Consider the following 20,001-nt stretch of genomic DNA (forward strand, 5'->3'; position numbering starts at 1 on the left):
GGCAAATTCCAATGCAATTAAATTGCTTGTAAGCACACCCTGTGTGTGCAGGATGGCAAGGTAGGCAGGAAAGATCCTGCTTCCCTCCATCACCCTCTGCTCCACCTGACAGTGTCTTAGCCTGGAGCATTACTAAGGGCTACAGCACAAACTGCTCACAAGGAAAACAGCAACATGAAACGCTTCACTGCATCATTAGGTCACAATTTGTGCTAATCCCTCAAATTCTGTGGGCAAATGTAAGCACCTAGAAAATAACCTGCCTTTGAAGAGGAGAAGCCATGGCTGGATATATACCACCTGTCATCCTTTTCCTTTACTTCATCCTTACCCCGTCCCTCAGCCCTATTTTCTTTACAGCAGAAAAGAAAATTACAGCCCTCCTTCCCTAATACTAATGCAAGGCCCCTGATAGCAAGCAGCATTGTTTTAATAAGCCATGTCCATTTTTAATCACATAGTTGGAATATCAATTTTAAAAGAGACAGAGAGAAGAAGAACAGGAAAAAAGGGGAGTCAGGGCTGCACAAAAAGCAATCATAAGTGGAATGCAGTGCCATTGTAAAATGTGGCTATCTGCCCATGCCAAAAACAACCTGTGGTGTCCACCAGGAGTTCCCAGACTGGAGTCAACAAACAAAATCAAGAAGAGAGGGATGGGCAGGAGAAGTTGCAGTGACAGGGTGGAGCTCCCCAGCAGCTCACTATCTCCCCTAAACCCTCACCCCTCCATCTCCTGCCAGATGCTGGACTGTGCTTTCAGCTCAAGTTGTGAGCACTACCAGAGGATTTGTGATTTGTGGTGGATATGAGTAACCCCTTGTTTTTCCCTTCCTGATTTTGGCTTGGTGAACAATGTTTCACCATCCAGGAGTGGGGTTTTGTGCTGCAGGGGTCCCTGCCTTTCACAGAAAAGGCATAGTAGAGAGTCTGACCTTCTGCAGGCTGGAAGCCTCCCACAACATAGGCTGAAGAGAAGAAACGGTATTTACCTCTTTACCCTGGCCAAAATCTGCTTTGATTAATAATATCCAGCAGAATAAGCACTACTCCATGACTGCAGACAGGCCTCTCCTTCCTTCCTTTAGCAGGAGATGCCACCCACCACTGCCTGGTCCAGGGAACAGAGGTGACCAGCATCACCTCCCCAGCATGTTGGGTGCACCCCATAAGCAAAGAAAACATCCTGAATTACCCAACGGTTTTGTGGCTATTCTTGAAATTATCAGTGCACCCAAAAGTTATCAGGAAGCAAGGGAAGGATCCCAGGAGTGAAAAGCAATTGGGTAACACCTGAGCAGTACTGTTGAAATAAATTACCAGCATTCCCCTCTGTCCCTTTGTCTCTCCTTTCCTTGGGCACTGGCTCATAGGCTTCTCCCTAAATTTTTTACTCTGATTTACCCTGTGAATCCAATGAGGTCATTCATACAAGTCAAGGCTAAGCACTCACGGGTCCACAAAAGTCAGCTGTGCAGCATCACTGGAGGAATTCAAGACAAGCATTATCTTTGCAGAAGTGTGTGTGCTCTAGGTTCACACCCTCCTCAAGGACAAGAGGTGCATATTGCATTAATAGACCACCAAATTACCTTAGTAGATGCAGAGAGACTTACATGTTCTGTACAAAATTCTGCAATTTTGTTCTCACCATGACACACACATTAGGGATATTTCAAAAATACTGATAAACAGAAACTTACAATCATTTAACGTAAGTACAACTATTTATCAAATTGCACAGTCTCTGATTTTAAAATCAATTTTCTGCTGTAACATAACGTTTTACAAGAACCCAAGCCCCATAAAGCCTCTCACAAAAACTATCCAGTGTCAACTGGACACTGCCCAAAATGAAAGCTGCATCTCATTGAAGAAAGGGTTATCATGTCACAGCTGTGCCAAATCTCTGAAGAGTTAAGATTCTGCTTTTTGAAAAATTGTTTTGACACACAAGATTCTAGTCACTGCAACATTTTAACCCTGTTTGACACTGTAGATGATGAACAATTCAGGTTTTTTTTCAAATCTGTTCTGAAATTTCCCGTATTTAGCATGCTCTGCATGAAAACAAGTCATTGGGCTCAGAAACAGTCTAGACCAATTACGTTCCAAAGGTTTCCTGCTACAAGTTACAGGAAAAGTGCATTAGCCAATCACATTTAAAGACTGTGCCTGAGAAGCCAGAAGTTCATCAACTTCAAGTTGGAAAAGGGAAAAAAAAAAAAAAAGAAAAAGTTGTTCAAACTCATCGCATTGCAAAGTTCTGCTTAAGTTTCTTTATGGTAACAGCGATTGCCCAAATCCATTGATGCAGCTCAGCAGTATCTGCAAAGATACCAATATCAGTAAAGATGCACCCTTGGACTTACTTACGTTTTTTCCACACACTTTTCAAGGAAAAGTAGCACAGCCCACATTCAGAGTTCAACTGATAAGCAGTGTTTCTCCTTGGCTATTAGCAAACCACCAAACTGGGAAGTCTAAAGGTGAATATCTATCGATGTATGCTCATTTTTTTGTCCTGTAGGTTCCAAGTGCCTGACATCATAACGTTATGGTTGGTAGCCAGGCCTCCTGGACATCACTGCAGGACGGGTAAGGAGCAATTAAGAAAGGCTAGAAACTCACTAAAATTAAGTTTTGCTGTTGAATCAAAAACAACAAAAGAAAAATTAACAAATCTCCATTTCAGTGGATTTGAGGTTCCACAGGAAATATTTTCTTGAGACTTCCTGTATTATTTCTCTTTCACTTAAGTTTACCACCTTCCAGAGACAGTATGATGGAGAAAATCGCCTGCATACAATGAAAATCAACAAGGAAAATCTTCCTTGCTTAAATGATGGCAAAAGGCATCATTTTGAAAGGCAGGACCTCACCCACCCAGAAAGGTCTTCCCCCACTCTCAGCTTCTTACAGCTGAGGGGCCTCAGTAGTCTGGATGCTCTTAAAGGAGCATAGCTGGTCCTGCAGCTCCATGCACTGCCCCAGCTGAGAGACCTTAATTACAGTACTTTTTTATTGGAATTACCTGGTAACTGAATGAGTAAAAAAGCCAGAGTGAAATGTCAAATCTGTTGCCACATCCTTCCTACCTCCTGGCCACTGTTGAGTGTTTCTCATTAGAATAAGCACATCCTGCCATCCATCCTCCAACCCGCCCTGCCCTGACTGAAAGGCAGATGTGGGTAATGCCCAGCCTGAAATCCCGCTGCTGCTCATTTACAAGCTGCTCAGCCACAGCCTTTCCCCAAAGACCACCGTGTTTATGGTGGTGCCCCAACCACCCAGTGTCCCTCTCTAACAGCCACCACACATCCCACTCATTGTCCCACTGCCATTGTCCCAGTTCTCCTTCTGCAGAACAACCACAACAGCACTTTTCATCCCTGAAATGCACCGCACAAATGGGGAGCACAAGTCAAACAAAAGCTACAGCCGCTCTGTTTACTACCGAGAAAGATCAATGGGCTTCAATGAAAGGACAGGAAGCTGATGTTCTCACTGTAACTTGTTGGTAAAACAGTGAATAGTGCTATCCAGGCTGACAAAGGCTCTTTTCTTCCTCCTCTTACTTTTTTTTAAATGAAGAATCCAATGGAGAGTGTTATCATGTAGTTATCAACAGGCCATGAAATGGGGAACATCAGCAAGTGTATTCAACTCCTTTGTTTGCTCTTTGAGAGCGTTAAACAGAAGCCTCAAAGTGCACACAGGGGGGAAAAAAATCAACCCACGATAGAAAAACACAAGAAAAATCACACAAGCAAAAAAAGACAAACTGCTAAGATTTTTATAAACGCCAAAACCCCACCAAACCACAAACGGGAACACAGATCTTTGGCGTATACAACCACGTTTGTTCAGTACCTTTCCTGTGCTCAGAGTGTATATAGCATGCCAGCAGATTAGCAAGGAAGAGCATGGCTGACCCAAGGGAGCAGCCAACCTTTCCTTATACCCCTGCAAGACTACTGCTGTGTCAAGCCAACCCTTAGGGTCTATAGAACCTCTACACCCGGTGTTCAAATGATTAGGCTCTTCTTTCAGGTACATCTCCAGCACTCCTGGATGCTTGAAGTTTAATCCACCTACCACCTACATCTCAGCATTTACTGGGTACCACTAGAGTCAAGCCTATTCATAAGTAAGGAGTGTGTTGTCCTCCTACAGATAAGGCCCCTCCTCTCTTACCAAGGTTACTCCAGCACATTCTAACAACATTCTGCAAGTATTCTTAAACCTCTGGAAGAAGGGCAAATGTGTGTGCAAATATCATTATTTCTCAGCACCTCTGAACTATGGGAATCTGTCATGCAGCCTGAAGGTATGCTTCCTGCTTGTGCATTAAAAACCATACACCTGAATACTTAGGTACGTCCCACACATTGTGACCATGACATGCATCACATGTGTGCATAAATCTGCAATGCTGGTGAACAGTTAAAATGCTATCCATACAACTAAAGCCAAGTGTTTTGAAAGTATTTTTTGGTCCCCCAAGACTCCCTCACATTATCCTAAATATAAAATTTCAGACTCCAAATTCAAAGTAAAGCTTTGCACAGGGGAAATAGTGATTTTCCTTGAAGGCTCAAAGGAAAATTTAGGAGTATATGAAAGACATGAGGTTAGTTATTAGCAATGTTGTTCTTCAAAGGACTATAGAAACTGAGAGGACTGATGTCATGGGAAACCAAGTAATGAGCGAAAATGCTTTCAAAAGTTAACCTTTTCTTTTACTCCTTCTGAAGAACTGTAAAGAGACTCTATAAGATTTTCTTCCCACTTGTTTTGTGCCAGAAGTACAATCCCTTGGACCTACTGCTTGCAGTGAACCTGTTTCCCGACTTAAAGGTTCTCACTCCCATTTTCTACATTGATACAAAGCTGTCTATCCAGCACCCTGAACACAGCAGCAGCACATCAGCCAGAGCTGCCCTCCTCGCTGAGCCCTCATTGTCTATTGCAAAGCCATTGAGAGCCTTCCAGTTCACACTAACCCCAAGGGGTCCTTAATAGCCAGGGCTACTGGCATATATAGGGCACGGTCGCTCTTGTTCACGCCATGGGAGCACTACTGGCTGTCCTGAAGATGGATCGAACCAGAAGCATGTGGATCATGCACTGTACAGCACTAACATGAAAAGCAGATGGAACAAGCACTGGCCTGGAAAGCTCCCTCCACCAGGCTACCCTCTGATGCTGCTAGCAGCCCACTTGTCTTGAACAAGACGTGCACAGAGGAAGGGACACAAAGGGAGGCACCCATATTCCTCTTTGACCAGCTCTGCTTCCTGTGTCAGACCAAAATGGAGCCAAAAGGAAAAGGAAACCATGCTGCTCCCTCAAGATTTGCAGCAGGTGTCCATGTAATTATGGAGCTGGAACTTGGGCCTCTTTCTATTCTTTCTTCCAATGAAAATTGACAGGCCATTGGCTCCATTATAGTGACTTGCATCAGGGATAATGTGTAGCAGAAACTCACTCTAAATAAAACACAACCCTTTTTTTTTTTTTTTTTTTTTTTTTAACTTGGTGAAAGGATTGCTTCTGCTAGGCTTAAATTTCAAATTTTCTGCATTCCTTTGTGCCATCCAAATTACACATTACTTCAATTTTTTTACTAAATAATGACACAAATCAAAATATTATCTTCCACGTATAGTTAAGATGCATTTTATATCCATACAGAGGTAGCATCAAAAATAGCTGTCCCTTAGCATCTCTGAATGTGAATGTTCCTTCCAGAATAGAAGTTCACCTGACAAGGTCTTCAGCAACAGTTATTACACTTTAAATGTATATTCTGCCTTAATCCAAGAGAACTTTCAGCTTTCTATTGAAGGCACAACAGTTGAATTGATCTTTTATACAGGGGGACAAATTTAATTTTCCGGCTTCAATTTGGAAAAGAATGCCTATTCAAGACAGCACTTAAGCCTCACTGAAGTCAATAGGACCTAAACACATGTTTACAATTAACCATATGCTTAAGTGGTGGTCTGAACTGAGTGAATAAATGTGAAGTCAGTAGGTCTGCTTGCATAAGAAAGAATTACCAGTCTGCAAGAGAATTACAGAATTTGGCCATAAGAGGCTGGAGGATTAGTAACAAACGTGTCATTCCTGTAAGTAATTTATTTAAACCAAAGCCATGGCAGAGTATGCACTCAGATTAATTTGAGGGACAGACTTAAACATAATTATCAACCAGTGACAACTGTAAATTTGTAATAATATATGAGAATCACCAACTGATTTTCAAATGAAATCTACAGAACTGAACATCCTGCTTAGATTTAATGAGTTCCAGCCCATTCCAGAGCTAGGTTGTGACTTCACACAGAAAACTGAGTAAGTAGCAGTGCAGGCCAAAGTAGCAATTATGGCTCTGAAAAATGAAACCAAAAAGCATGTGAGAGAGTCTCCAAGCCCTTCCAAAATTATTTTTGCAGTAGCAGTTTATGAGAAAAATATGAGAAGCCATCAAGACATCTCAAGGGGTTTAAGTTCCCAGGTCTCATTTACTGATAAGGGTCCTGTAGACTGTCAGTCATTTCTCTGGGTACTCTTAAGATACTTAAAGGATAAATGCTTTATTGACCATATTTAAAGAAACATATTATGATTATTAGGAAAGCTTATCATGTACTTCACTTTCTTTCTTCCCAGGCTTTCTCAGTATTTCTGATACATGAATAGCTGGTGCATCCACATTTGATGAAGCTGAGACACTCCTACATAGGAGAGGAAAGGGAATCATCCCCAGATGTAACTCCAGTCCTGTAAAATCAATCAGATTTTTAATAATTAAGAACACCTGGATCAAATAACCCTTATGGACACTGGGTTTTGTTGTTTTTAGTTTTTTTTAATGAATGCTCCTTTTGCATTTCTAATGAGGCTATGGAATAGACCCTCCAAACTAGACTGATACCACTTTTGCGGTACCAGCAGCTAAAATCCTCAACAAGAACTTGAAGAGCACACAAACGAACGTAGCCCTCCGTGGAAATGCAGTGCTTCAGCAGCTCCAGCTCAGCTCATTCCAGGGCAGCTGCATCTCACTGCCCCCATGGCAGAAGCCCACAAGTCCCCACAGGACCCAAGGGCAGCAGTGAAAGCCATTGTATCGGGGTATTTCCCTTCTTTTCATCTTCAAGGGCTGCAGAAACAACAGGCCAGGCATCTGTGCCAGCTTTCCCCTTTACAACAGAGGACACTGGTCTGCTTGTGCTCACAGAGTCGTGTGTGACTACTCTAAGGCTTTGCAGGTAATAACCCAGACCTGGAAGTTACCAATTAATTCACTGCAGCTGCTCTGCCCTCTTCTCTTGGTAGCAACTAAATCTGGTAAATGAGTGAGTTGTTGGGCTAAGGAGTGCAGGATTCCGAGGTGTGAGGAGGGATATGCTATTTCCTCAATTTTTCCTCTACTCAGCTCAAGGTACAACTCTCCAGAGAGTCAACACATAAAAAAATAAATATTCCTTCAGAAGCATGCCAAGTACCTATATGTATATATAAAGAACAGCATGCATGTGAGCAGGGACGACATTACAGCCACTGAAATTATTTATATGTCCCAGAGCCCTGGCAGGGCTGCTGCATCCAGCTTGTTCATGTGTCTCTGGCTTCCCTGGACAGTCTCCAGGGAGTCACTCCTGTGACCCTCTGGAACACATTGCCTGCAGACCCTATCATGGTAAGGGACCTGCCCAGCTGTCCTGGGCTCACAGGAAAAGACCTCCAGTTACCAAAAAGGCTTTTACCCTTAGAATTTCAATCTTACATGCAGGTGGGATTACAGCTGGCCTCAGAACTACAAGAAAACTGAAGCAATTAATAGTCTTGGCTTTCAGCAGGTCAAGAAATTCACCTATCTAAACAGCAACAATATACCAGCACCTGTTTATGTGGTGCCATTCCTTCATGATGCTGAGATGCTTCTGAGGCATTAAAGACCTTTATTCCACCACAGGTCCAATCCTTCTGTTAAATCACTCAGCACCATGCCCATCTCTGCAATCACTACATCCCCTTCCTTAAAAGGGCTCCTAAGAAGCCTTTTCAAAACCATTTCAGCTTCTGTTCCAGCTGACCAACATGATCATCATTAATGGGTGATCAAAGTCTGAGGCACGTCATCTGTTGCTTAATTATCATCAGCTCAGTCTAAGAAAACAGGTCAGGATATCCCTTTGCCTCAGCATGCTCTGCCCAGTGTATGATCATGGAAATGTCATGACCATCACTGTGGGCATTAGGACAGGTGCAGGAATTTCTGTGGCTGTTTGCTACAGAATTCAAATCAGCCCAGAGTCAAGAAGCAAAGAGAGAAGGCAAAGAAGGCCTGTGCTTAACTCTGGCTTTGTAATCTGACATGGATATACCCAGTTCAGTATCAACCTTCCCAGACAATGCCCCAATTTGCCACACTGCATTCAGAACAAACCAGAAGTCTGCAAAGAAGGCTCTACATATACCCTCCTATTTTGGGGAATCCTTGCTGTGCTAGGAGTGAACAGAGAGCTGTGTAAACCCCTCAATTTAAGAGCTGATCCCCACATCAGGGTGAGTGGGCATGGGATGCAAGCATGGAGCTGGATGTTTGCATGGAGCAAGGCTCTGCCCTGTGCCAGCCTAATGTGCATGCTGCAGCAAGCAACAGGCAGCCGTCACAGAGGAGCATACGCTCCAAAGCCTCTGGCTGGCTTTGGATACACCAGATGTAGCTGGTCAGCAGGCTGATCAGCAGTATTTGGCACATGGTCTCCCAAAGCTGGGGAGAAACCACAGAGCAATGCTGGGAATATATGAGTTGTCAGCACCGCAGCAGGAGAGACAGGGATGAATGGAGGCCTCTGAGCTGGTTAAGTCCATGTCTGCAAGCACAACTCCTGCCAGAGAACAGACCAATATGGGCAAGGAGAATGGGGCATGAGGGGTTGGGCAGCTCAACCAAGGACATGCAGTGAGTCAGTAGCACAGCTGGCCAAGGAAAAACATGATGGAAGGCATATAAGTATCCTGGGTTCAAGTCCTCTCTCCTTGTCCCCACAAAAAACAGCCCCCGTGGCCATAGAATGCCTTTCCTCAGTTTGCTTTCTCTGATCCTCATTGTAAGACAGGGCCCTGGCTACCAACGTGCAGTATCTCTCCTCAGGAGATCCCATGCCCTCATTGCCTGCTGCCTCACAAAACTCCATGTGCCAGAACACCATGCTCTGCACGTCCTGCTGCCGCAGAAGTTGCTGCCATCAGTGCTGTCACTCAGCAAGAGCAACAAGCACTGGTAGGCTTGTGGCAAGCAACAGAGGGGAAAACAAAGCAGGCTGAAGTGGCAGAGGAAGCCCCTCTGGGAAGAAGACTCCATTTTTCATTGGGATGTGACATGTGGCACTAGCTGCAGCATGTTTAGGAAGTAGCAAAGGCCACTCATCACCCCAGAGTGGATTCTTGCAACTAATATTCTCATTATTCTTTCCTTTCCCTTTCCCTTTTTCTTTTTTTTTTTTTTTTTTTTGAGAAGCAGACTTCATGACACATGGTATAACGTGAGCCAAATCACTCCTGACATGACCCGACACTTCCTAGAGCTCCCCTGTCTGAGATGCCGTCACATCTTCTGAACAGAAATGCTGCCCATGGACTGTCCCACTTTCTGCTCTTGCATTATGTAACTCTTCTGCACACAGAATCCATCTGTAGGTTCTCCTGCAGGTGCACGGACCAAGCTGTTTTGTTTGGCATCAGCTGAGGAGGGGCAGGCTTGGGAGCCAGGTTGTCTCCTTTGCCTCCCCTGTAGCATCATTTTGGATGTATGGGTCCTTCTCCAGAAGACAGATGAAGCTCTAACACACATTGGACAATATGGGACATGCAGATCATCCATTAATGCTGGAGCAGGGAAATTCCTTGTCCGGAGATGCTGTGGGCACCAGGGGTTGGTAAGGGTTCAAGAGGCAGCCAGGAAAATCCATAGCCAACACATGCATGGCAAGCTAAGAGTTACAATTATGTTAGTCCTTGGTCAGGCAGTCCTTGAGTCACAAATTGCTGGCCACTGAGCTAAAGCTGTGCACAAGTGACATGATCTGCTGGCCAAGTGCTCCAGCTGCATCCGTTCGAGCCGTGCAGAGACCGGACACAGAGCTAGGTAGACTGCCTCTCTCAGAGAGGAAGAAGGGACTGGGGTCAGCATTTTTCCAGCCTCTTCTTGCTCCAGACAGGTGTCTTATACCCTGGGGGCCCTGAGAAACAGGGGAACTTTGTAGTGCTGCCAGGGGCCCAGTCCTGCCAGCACGAGACGGGAGAGCGTGCCCCTTCACACGTGTTCCTGCTGCTCTGTGCCGCCGTCTCCCCGGGGCAGCCAGGGATGCAGCTCCTGGAGCCCGCTGCCTGCTGGCAGGAGGATAATGGGGATGTGTAACACTAATGACTGGCTGGGGCAATTTATCAAAGCTCTTTTGAGGCAGCTCATGTCCTGTGAAGACAAAAGAGAGACTCAAGACATTAGATCACCAAATTTAGGCCCTGGCCCAAATTTTGAAATAAAGTTTCATCCAAGTGAGAAAAGTAAGGGAATGGCACAACTCTGTGCATGCACACATGTGTGTGATCCAGACAACCTCCTTTCTGTTTCAAACCATCACCTCTCACAGGGCATCTTGCTGCCCAGCAGGGTTGGGCACATTTGGGGGCTTCAGGATCTGCATCAGCCATTGCGGTGTTTTATGAAGCAGAATCAGTCAAATTTAAGATGGTGCCCTGGGCTATTGGCATGGTCCTTCCTCTGTTGACTCAAGGGGCTGGCAGGCTGAGCAAGAGGCCAGGGATGGAAAGGACCATGGAGAATATACAGTAATTTCACGATTATAAGCCGCACCATTTTGACTAAAATTTTGGTCCGAACCCAAAGTGCGGCTTATAATCAGGTGCGGCTTATATACAAAGAATGAAAAGTTGCTGTTCTAGTTTGGAGGACAGGTGTCTGCTGAGAAAGGCAGGAACTTCTCTTTGAAATGGAGAATGTAAACCCCCTCCCTCCAAATTATTATAATTTTGAAATCAAGGGGCTTTCAGGCAAAGATATGGGAATTAGGAATAACAGTTCTTTACTAGGGAAATTAAAATAGAAATACAGTACTACAAAGAAACAAACTCCAAACCCTGATAAAGTCAGAGTGCAACCTGACACCCCGTCAGGCAGGGTGTCGGCAGCAGTCCCATTAAATGGTGGTTGCAGTCCTCCTGCAGTGACAGATGTGATTCAGTTGGAGCAGTGCTCCTGCAGAAGGTGCAGTTTCCCTCTAAAGGTCCAGTGGTGATGTGGAGAAATCCAGTTTTCCTCTAGAGTCCAGTGGAGAAAGGGGCTACCTTAGTGTCCCAAAACCTCTGTTTTTATCTTGGTAAGAAATGTTGGGCTCTTCCCCCTGGCTGGAGCAACTTCCAATGGGATGAAGTAATTTTATCAGTCACACAGTGGGACTCAATGGGCCATTAGCAGAAAATTACTCCCTGGAGGAAGGATGGTTGTGAAAAAATAAAGAACAATGCCCGGCCTGGTTTCAATGGATGGCCCATTAGCAGAATATCTGCCGTTGAGATAAGGATCGATGCCCCCACCCTCAACAGATGGTGATAGAATAGATACCTTTTATCACACTCTGTATTGTAACGTGCGGCTTATAATCAGCTGCGGCTTATGTATGGACAAAGAACGAAAAGTTGCTGGCACCCGGAAGTGCGGCTTATAATCAGTGCGGCTTATAATCGTGGAATTGCTGTACCTGCCAGACAGCTTTCTTCAGAGTCACTGCTGAGCACATTTAACACTGCAGAATTTGGCAAGAGCACATGAGGCACGCACAGGCTGTTGGAGACATATAGAGAAGTCTTCCAACCTGGTAGCAGGCACATTGCCATTGCTTTTATATAAATTCATTTAGTTAGTTAGTTAGTTAGTTAGTTAGTTAGTTAGTTAGTTAGTTAGGCTACTTATTTACTTGCATGTCCCACTTCTGAACAGGATCTTCTTCTGACTAGCCATTTGCAATAACCGTGAAAGTCAGGAAATGGTGTGTTCCCCCACAGCAAACTGACCATGACATCACACCAACCGATAGGAAACACTCCCTGTCCTGCCAGCACACAGATCAGCCCACTCAGGCTCATCTGGACAACAAGGAGCCTCCCAGGTCACACACTCACTGCAGCCCTGACCAAGGAGACCTGGCAGTGTTCTGCACAGATGTGCACGTCTGTGCCATGGAAAAAGCAATCTCAGGCTGGATGGCCTCAGCATCACCAGCAAAGGTGATGCTGCTTCCCCTCCTGCCCCAAAGGGAAAAGACAGAGGTCAACTTGTGCTGAAAAATCCCATATCCTCCCTGGTGGGGGAGCACGGGCAAAGACAGCACAAGATGAGTGAGGAAAGAGGTTTATATGGTGATGGAAATAGTCTGGAGAGCCTTTCACTGGTCAGGTTTTTGTTCTGAACCTGGACCTTATCAAGCATAGTCACCACACAGCATTTATTTCATGGTCATGAGTTGGTTGTCAGGCTTTTTAGGTAGCAGCTGTTGCACTATTAAAAATACCACTGGCAACCCAGGCCATCTTAGCAGAGACACTGAGGATTTAATTGGAAAGGACACTACAAATTTTCTCCTTTTGTCGGTGTGGATGATCTGTCTTGACCAGGCCTAAGGCGTATTGATGGAAAAGCTGCTGCCACCCTAGCCCACATCTAGCAAGTTGAGTCACTGGAGTGATGAAAGCAATGCATCAGTGATCAGTCTCAGGGAAGCATTTGTTTAAACGGTAAAGGATCCCCAGAAAATTATTAGCTAACATCTGCTGAACTGCTGGCAGCTTGATTTATCTCCCTGTTTAGAAAACTGTATATTTAGAAAAAAAAATTAAATTAGAGATGCTATGTCAAAATACTGGAACTGAGGGCTTTGAGCAGCAAATTCTTTCTAGTGCTTTTTTATAACTATGCTGGCCTTTTTTTGTGCAGCTCCTTTCCTAGCAAACCTGGAAGACTACTCCTCAAAGGAGCCTCGCTCTGGTAACAGTGAGAGTTAATATGTTATTTCACTAGAGATCCAAGTGAAGTAAGCTTCAGACTCACATCACCTTATCTTCTGCAGTGTGTCCTACTCAGATGTCTGTCTGGTCTTCCAGCTCAGGGGCAAGCCTTCATCTTTGGAAAATAAACTGAAAATAGAGAGTTGGAGGTCTAGTTTTGGAAGTTTTTCTGAAGTTTTTGCCTCTCCTTCTTTCCTCACCCACCAGACAGAAACTTTCATGTTAATCCCAAAATAGCAAAATGCCTCTGAGTCTTGATCAAGTCTCTGTACTAAGGAAGTGACAAGGATTTCATTTCAGAGAGTAAAGCTTTGAATTAATAAAATGTTCATACTTTATTGCCATAACAAGGGAGCCAGTGCTTGCTACTGTTTGACTTCAGCAGTCAAAATACAACCATAAATATCACATCTATAACAGACATTTTGTTCTACTAGAAGCTGTTCATCTTTATCCAGAATTTTAGAGAAAATCATCCTGCAGTTCTGTCTCACTTTGATGTATTTTCAGTACTTTTTCCCATATAAATATATTACAATCACATATATATCATAATGAAGCACATGTATCTAGTCTATATCAGACTATGTATGTATTTAGTACCTATATCCACATACTGTACATAAATATTGGTTTGTTGTAAATACACTACATTGCGTTGCTGTTTCAGTCGTGAGTACACAGAACTGCAGCTGTAGAAATAAGGGTAATAAAAGTCAATATTATGATGTGTCATCACTTATTTTTTTCCTGTTTATCCAATAACTCACAGTGTCAGAAAGGTTATATAAGACATCCTCAGCTGTAAGTGTGAATTCACAAAGTTTCTGCTGTACACATACACTTCACTTACAGTTGTTCTTGCCTTGAATTCTCAGAAATGTAGTGGTCAAGGATCTGAGCAAGATGGTTGGGAGTTTTCTCTCTACAGAAGCAGCCCATAACACCCAGGACACTGCCTGGACCCAGAGCTTGCCTTAGAAATCAGCAGAATCAACGTAGGATCAACATATCCTCACCTGGCACCCCACATCTTCTGGCAAGGTTTCACCAGCCACCTCAGCCCACAGCCCTAGTCACTCACCTCTTTCACCAGCACCCATTCCCTCAGGACACCCCCCTGCTGCACAGCACCTCCTGGGGCACCAGCACTACCACAATCCCTCCTTTTCAAGCCCAAAACTTGGGCAACTACAGGGAAGTTGCATTTTTACCACACATGGCATGGGCAATGGTCACTCTGGGCATCAGGCGCAGACCAGGGCCAGGGTGGAAAGCTTCCCATTCTGGTAAATTTGCACCCATAACCTGAAGGCACAGCCTGCATCCCAAATGTTTATAAGTTGCTCTGCACAGTGATGGTGGAAAAGAATGTCTGTGGATATTGCTTCTGACTTAGACAGATCACTCCAGCTACAGAGGCTGTTTCTGGGCTGCATTTGCCTATGTGTGATGTGGAGAAGCTGAGCCTGTGTATGTGCTCTGTGTTCCTGTGCTACAGAGGCAAACCCCAAAATAATGTTTACACAGCACCTGTCCCCAACACTGAGTTGAGGCTAGTTATTAACTCTCAGTCCAGTCTTGGTGGTATGTTCTACCTTGGGGCAATTAACGGGCACAACACACCCTAAGGGAGGAAAACAGCAAAGAAAAGGGTTCAATCTTACTGCAAACTAAGCCAGGCAAAGCCAATACTGTTCCCCTGAAGGAGGAACACGCCCTTGTGGATGATATAACCATTGAGACAAGCACTCTTAGGAAGATGACAGCTTTGTGCCAATTCTATTTTTCTGGGTTCTTTCAGATTTTTTCCCTTCAGTCATGTCTTGCCTTTCCAAATGCCAAGGACTGAGCTGAGCAGAACCCAGCAGTAATTAACACACAGCATCGAGCTCTGCTTTCGAGACAAAGGTGAGGAAACGGGCTGGCTGTTATGCAGAGAGCACAGAGACAAAGCAAGAGTCACACTAATGAAGACAGGAAGGATGATGAACTCAGACTCAGGATAGTGAATAAAAAGCATCAGGCTGAAACTCAGCAGCAATTTAATTCTTGTTTATTCTGAAACTGAAATTGGAATTAAAAACATGTTTACAATGAATGACACCCGCCTTGCAGCCCAGCTGTGCTCACGTGGAGAACAGATAGCAGGGCAGGATCAGCAAAACAAGAAGCTGCAATGGATGGTAGAGCCCCACAGACCCTGCTCAAAGCAAACCCCCTCAAGAAAGGGTAGAGGCATCACGTCCCAGATTGAGAGTTCTCTCTGAGGCTTATCATCAATAAAATGTAAGAACAATAAAAATCAGGACATCAATTTGTGTGTTCAGCTTTTCATTCTGGCCAGCAATACCATAGGGCAGTGACCAGCAATCCTGGCCATAATATATGAGCCAAAAGGGAACTTTTATCTTCTCTACTTTTTTCTCAGTTGAGACACCTACACGGAGAAATCACTTATCTCCCAAGCTCCCTCTGCTCCAAGCAAGAGCTGGCAATTCTTCTGTAGGCACTAAGGTCCTGATCTTGCTCCCAGCAAAGTCAAAGGCAAAATTCTCGTTGTATGAAGGATCACAACTAATTTCCTGCAAGCTCAGTGAAGTTGTTCAAGTCAGTTCCTAAAACAAGTCAATGCATTTTTAAACCACAATTGGGGGTCTACTGTATTATAACGTGACCCCAGAGAGGGTAGAAATTGCTTCGAGGTGAGTGCTCACAGCTATTGTTTTAGGCTGCTGACTCAGGCAGACAAGGCTGCTTTGTTCCGCATCTGAAAGGACTTTTTTTATTTGTTTCAGGACCACACAGGCTAGAAATGGCTCCGCCTTGTTGGTTTGTGGGTGGAAGGAGGAGTGGGAGGTTTCCTCCATCAACACAAATCGTGAGGAAAATCGGAGTACATGAGAAGTAGCTTTCCAGAGCCTCAGGATGGTGGAAGACCATCAGGGCTCTTGCCAGGGCTCCCCAGAGGCGCTGAGGCTGGAAACCAGGGTTCCAGGGTGGCAGGTGCAGCTGGCAAACTGTCCCTAGGGCAGCTGGGCAGTGGGAGTGACCTCCCGGAGAAGGTGGGAACCAGATCAGAGGGCGCTGCACAGGAAAATCCTGGGGACAGCCAAGCTTGGAGAGGAAGCTGGGGCTGCAGTGGGCGTCGTGCAGTTCCTCTGAGCCACTAATAAATGCCAAAGAGGAAGGGAGTTGAGCCAGGATGCTGATTAAGGGCCCCCCTGCTCCCTGAAGGGCGGAGGAGGGAGTCTAACGATGCACCCTTGGTCTGTGAAGGTCTAGAAAGCTGGTGGCTGCTGAGGTCAAAGCCATAGTGTGCCACTATGAAAAAAAGGCTGCTCCATGCTCTCTCCAGGTCTCTGTGGCACATGGACCACCAGCAATTCCTATTGAAGCAGGGAACGGTCAGTTTACTGCAGACACAACTGCAAATGTTGAGGGAGTTCTTGCCCAAGTCTGTTTGACCGGCCCTGAATTAACCCCCTCTTAAACACATGCAGAAATAAAATAAGCCTATCACTTTCCTATCAGCAATTTATGGAACATTAGAGTCTGAATTGGCAAAAGTCCCACTTTCCCGAGAGCAAGATCGGGCACTCGCACAGCACTTTGTGTACAATTACTTTTAATTCGGCTCAGTTACCAGTGAACTATAATATCTGTGAGAATTTTTAAATTGATCATTTTGTCAGTTTTTCTCCTTACACTTGGTCTGCCTTAGACACTTGTCACCAATTTTATTTAATTAGCACCACAATTGTATTAACACTACTTTTTTTTTTTAATTTAATTATGCTCCTGCAGTACCCCAGCTTGTTTTGTGCAATTAGCGCTCTACTTTCATACAAATTAATCTCCCTGGAGAACAGCATCGAAAATAGAGAAAAGAATAGACCTCATTTAATGAAAATAACAACATAACTGACTGTATATGTATACAGCCCTCATATGTTGCCAAACATGCAATTTGAGATTTTTGTCTCCCATACACATGAAATGATCAAGCAGTTCTCTCTGCAGTGAATTGAGTAATTTAGTTTTGTCAAGAGCTTTCTGTCCTGGTCCTAGCACAGAGAGTTAACTCTGTCTTCTGCTCTATCAGGTAATTTAATCTAAAGAGGACAAGGAGAAGACTGGTTCCTGTGTCTGGTAAACATTTGCTTTATCAGGGAATGTAAGAGTGCCTCTAACAGCCCTTTCTGTCTTTAACTGCAGCCACAGAGAATTTGAGCTGAATTTAGGGTATTTAAAGACACTGGCTGCTCAGTCTCTGTGATGGTCTTTCCATGCTGAAGTTTATTTAGTGTTTTGACTGCCCTCAACAAAAATGGACATGAACCTGATCCACTAATTTGTATTCCATCTTGCTTATACAGGGAACAGCAAAACAGCTAATTCCTGAGGAGTGGAAGAAGCCAAACAGACCAACTTCGCTTGTTATCCGTCTTTGTACCATGGTACCAGAAGTGAGCAAGAAAAGTGGCCCAGGAGGCAGTGTTCTGCCCAGATATTTACTTCAAGCTTTTTTATCTACTTTTATATTAATTTGCCATTCCCTGCACTTGAAATTGTTTCATCAAACAGAAAAGCTTGTGGAAAGCCTGTATGAGTACAGAGCCAAAGGGGTGTTCACGCACATACACAGTCAAGGGGATGGGATGGGATGGGATGGGATGGGATGGGATGGGATGGGATGGGATGGGATGGGATGGGATGGGATGGGATAATTTATCTGGAGTACCACAGCTGAGGGACCAGCAGAGTATGTGGGGACAGTGTGCAACCCCAGCATAATGAAGAAATGGTAGGCGTGATGGCATGGTGACCAGCGCCCATTCAGCACAACTCAAAAGCTATTTCTGAGTTTTATGAAAAGATTGGAGAAATTGGACCTAGGGTGGACACTTGAGACCATCACCAAAATCACCAGTAAAACCAAGATATGATGCTTTTTTTCATGTTTTCACCAGCTGGGTTTCATAGGAGCTGATGATGCCCTTGCCACTGCCCTCAAAAATGGAGCAGAGCAGCAAACTCTTAGAGCCCCCCCAAATCTGGCAGGGTGGCAGAGTCATGTCATCTTCAGGCATTCCTCTCAGAGATACCTATTCCTGGAGCCCCAGCTTATTGCACGATTAACTGAGGGCCCACAGAGCAATCCAAGCAGACTTGGCGGAAAGCTTTGAGGTGAAAAAGAGACGAGGAATGTGTGCCTGAAGCATGTTCCCTCACACTCCTTTCAGCCCTGAAGCCATGGTGCTTTTCTGCCAGCCTTTCAGCAGGATGTGTTTGAGGAATCCCGTACTGAGTAGCTGTAAGAGGCTTCTCCTGCAAATGTTATCTGAAGTCACAGACGAGCTAGAAATAACTGCAGAGAAGGGGAGTTTGGACAGCTCAGATATTATCCCAAATCCTTTTTGTCATGTGGAATGGTACTAGAAATTTTGCGCAAAGATGTGTATACCATTGATCAGAAATACTACAAAAATACCCTTGCAATTATGGCTTTTTTTGCTTGCTCAAACTGTGATGGAGAACAGATACACTGAGGGAAAAAAAGGCACAAATGGAAAGCTGGTAAAAAAATGTGGGGATGAGTCAATCAGCTGCACAGAACTGAGAAGAGATCAAAGACTGTATCAATGATTAACAGGAGTATATCAGGGGTTTTGGGTTTTCAAAGCTTACTCTCAGCCAACTTAAAGTGAAATGTGATGTGCTACAACCTTCTGTTGTGTTTTAGAGCAAAGAAAAGTCCTGCTTAACATACATCAGCAAACTACAGGCTCAGTACTTCTTTTCACATCTGCCCTCTTGAAACTTTACACTTTAGACGGTCAAACAGGCCATTTTGAGCATCTGATAAGCCTGCCCTAGCCAAATCAAATTAGCCATCAAAGAAATGAAAGCCTAGGACTTGCCTGGACATCTTCTGTGTTGTGAGATAGCTGGACTTTAAAACAGTGCCGGAGTGACACTTGACTTTGTTCCATTGCCACTAGCCTGTTTTTTGTTGGTTTGACTTTTTTCGGTTTTAGGTATGTAAGACAGAAGGAAATAGTTTACTTGGTGACAGAGGAGCTTAAAAGTATAGGGAGACAGATTCTTGTGGAAAAACGACCAGAAGCTCAGCAAAAGTGTCCCTCAACATCGCATGATACTCGCTGAAGGAGACAGAAGCTGCAAAGAGCTTAGAAAGAGCAAGCTTTGAGATGTAGCAGCAGTGTTCATGCATGGATGAGCTGTGGGCTCTCCAGCACAGTCCTTACCTGGGAGTTGCCTTGTGCCTGTGGCAGAGGCAGAGGGGCTGCTGGCTGCTCACCTTGGGCAGAGACCTGCATTTCTGAGCTGTTCCAATGGGTTGCAGAAGCAGGACATGTCCTCATTTGGAAAATCAGGAATGCTTTAAATCCACTTTTTCCTTTGTGTGCCTCACAGGCTGTGCTGCAATTTGATGTTAAATCAGTCTCCAGTCCTTCTGTCTCTGTGATGTCCATGGTATCTGACATTTGCAGCTTCTCCCCCTGTTCTGCAGTCCTCTCCCAGCCTGCAGCAGGTTTGCCACCATGTGTGTGTTAAAAAGGTTTGTGCAGGGCTTTTCTGCTCCTGGCCAAGGTACAAACAAAGAACGCATTTTGTGGGGTCAATATGAAACAATTCCTGTGTTTCCTGCTGCAGCAGTGCTGTCTTTTCTAAACCTTATTTCCTGGTATGTTTGAGTGGTCCAGTGAAGGGCAGAATGCCTGCGTGATACTGGCAGAGTCAGCATTCCTAGGAAAACCTGGCACCTTCGGAGGTTCCCTGGATAATGACTCCCCACCTTCTCCTACTTACACCCTCAGGGCAGAACTCGCAAGGGTGACTGTGCCAGCGCTGCCCTCCCTCGGGATGCTTGGT

Source organism: Catharus ustulatus, chromosome 1 (genome assembly GCF_009819885.2).
Source record: "Catharus ustulatus isolate bCatUst1 chromosome 1, bCatUst1.pri.v2, whole genome shotgun sequence".
In the NCBI taxonomy this organism is placed as follows: Eukaryota; Metazoa; Chordata; class Aves; order Passeriformes; family Turdidae; genus Catharus; species Catharus ustulatus.